At 40.8% G+C, this 2,500-nt stretch overlaps 1 long non-coding RNA gene across 2 annotated transcripts in view; it reads right to left on the reverse strand.

Moving 5' to 3' along the window:
- Positions 1-51: 51 nt before the first annotated feature.
- LOC134464588 (uncharacterized) overlaps positions 52-2,500 on the reverse strand; it is a 5,303-nt gene continuing 2,854 nt past the window's right edge. For both annotated transcript variants that reach the window (XR_010037957.1, XR_010037958.1), the window contains exons 6-8: positions 2,298-2,352; positions 951-973; positions 52-398 (exon numbers count right to left, since the gene is read on the reverse strand). This is a non-coding gene — a long non-coding RNA (uncharacterized LOC134464588). The remainder of the gene's footprint in view (positions 399-950; positions 974-2,297; positions 2,353-2,500) is intronic.

Genomic DNA, 2,500 nt, shown 5'->3' on the forward strand with positions numbered 1-2,500 from the left:
AATGACATTATACGAAAACACATCAAAGCAATGAATCAATGGAGAGAGAAATTATTTTCTGGTCAACCTTCCTTTATTACCAGGGATTCACGTTCTTCAATTTGCATCAATTCAAAGCAATATTTGAAAGGAAAAAAGTGTCCAGGCACGAAAAGAAAATCTGCAAAGATATTTTACAAAACAAATGAAACTTGATCAAAAATAAACATACAGCAAAAGTCATGAGACATTGCTTCTCTAAATGGTCTATGCAGCACTTTTTACATTGTATTGAGGAAAGGCAGATACAGTATTGGCAATAAGTCTTTGTAAGATAGGATAGCTAAACACATACAGTGTGCAATTATGTGTAGGAATCACCATGTGAAAGAGTTCAAGATGAGGTACACAGCATTTCTCTGAATGAAAAGAAAGACAGGCAACTTAGCATTCAGTTACACATTAACACATTACAATTATAATGTGAAGACATTGCAAGACACAGACTATACACTCCAAAGAGTTGTGAATCCAATATTCATGCAATGTGCAAAATACAAACATGTAAATGAAGTTTCCAGTTCAACCCAATCTGACAAAATATGTAGTAAAAACAAAGGAGATACGCACTCTGTGCTTCTAAATTAACACTCCGGTGCAACCAGAGCAGGACTAAATGATAAGTACAAAGGAAAAAGAATCTGGTGCCACACGGATGTCTATTTTCTGTTATTTAATTTTTCAGTGCAGTAAGACTAACGTCTCGACATGCGTCTTCATCCTCTGAAGACGCATGTCGAGACGTTAGTCTTACTGCACTGAAAATATAAATAACAGAAAATAGACATCCGTGTGGCACCAGATTCTTTCTCCTTTGTACAAAATATATAGTAACTTGTAGACCTACTGTCTTTTGGCTTTTTAAGGAAACATGAATGGTACACATATTCAAAAGAGAAACAGAGGCTTACCATTTAGGTTTTCGTTCAGTCACCTACAACCATAGAAAAAAGTAAGAAAAACAAATTACTCATGTTGAAATACATTAGATGAATCTTTCATAAAAGATGCTTGTTGACATGCAAGTGTCCGTCACTGCGCAGACCTTTGTTATTTATGTTAATTTTGAAGTTTTTGATCCAGCACATGAACTTGAGATGTCCAGGCACACTCTCTTTTTTTGGACCATGTTCGGGCAGTAGGCAGATGGAGGAGTATAGCTATTATTCATCCCCCCCATTACTTACCCATGACTGCCAGAAACATGGAGATTATTGGTGTCCCTGAACTGTGTTTTCAATTCAAGTTAATGAACTAAAAATTAACCTTTCATGAACATATGTGGGAGATTATCACTGAACGAAATAAAACTTTTTCCCCGACCCTAAACTTGTAGAATATGTAGAATATGACTAATTCATAGTCATGTAAATAAATAGTATACACATATGTGGAAAAAATCTGAGACCACTTGAAAATGTTCAGTTTTTCTGATTTTACTATGTATATGTAAAGGAGGCCAACTATCAAAGTGTGAGGTGGAATGTGACGGAGGTCATCTTGCACCTGTTCACCCCCCTCGGGCATCCTCGTCAACTACAACGGTTCGGCAGTGGGAGACACAGTACGATACCGCTGGGCCAAGAGACTAGTCTCTCGGCCCAACGGCACGAGACTGTATGAGGCTATCAGAGGGAGGTTTACCAATGTTCCACGCCAACTCTGTGCTAGTTAGCCTCCTTTACACTCTCCCCCTTAAACCTCACTCCCATCCGGGTCACGGCACCACTGTGACTGAGGTCATCTTGCACCTGTTCACCACCCTCGGGGATCGAACCTGCATCCTAGTCAACTACAACGGTTCGGCAATGGGAGACACAGTACGATACCGCTGGGCCAAGAGACTAGTCTCTCGGCCCAACGGCACGAGACTGTATGAGGCTATCGGAGGGAGGTTTACCAACGTTCCACGCCAACTCTGTGCTAGTTAGCCTCCGTTACAGGAACGTTAGTAAAAACCTCTCTCCCAAAGCCTCAATACAGTGCGGTAACTGTGGGGTAGCTGACCGGTCCTTTAGCTCAGCAGTCTTGTATTGTGCCTCCCATTGCCAAACCAGATGCGTTGATGAGGTGGCCGGTTCGCGGCCTGAGGAAAGTGAACCGTGCAGGAACACCTCGGTCATAGATAGGTGTGTGTTTGAGTAAAACAAACATTGCTATTTCATTCTATGAACTGCTAAATGCATTTTCTCCAAATTTCTTAAGAAAATATTGTCATTTTTTTCCACGGCTGTATATTGAAGTATCCAGATACTCACTCTGTCTACAAAGCCTCCGGGACAAGTGCTGCAGAGCGAAACAGATTTTGGTCACCTTAGAAATAAGAGAGAGAGAGAGAGAGAGAGAGAGAGAGAGAGAGAGAGAGAGAGAGAGAGAGAGAGAGAGAGAGAGTTAGCGAGTGTTGCTCAAGGTATTGCTGAATGTTACTTTCTGCTCTATAAAGGAAACGGACATTAATTAC

This window comes from Engraulis encrasicolus, chromosome 15, assembly GCF_034702125.1.
Source record: "Engraulis encrasicolus isolate BLACKSEA-1 chromosome 15, IST_EnEncr_1.0, whole genome shotgun sequence".
Classification (NCBI taxonomy): domain Eukaryota; kingdom Metazoa; phylum Chordata; class Actinopteri; order Clupeiformes; family Engraulidae; genus Engraulis; species Engraulis encrasicolus.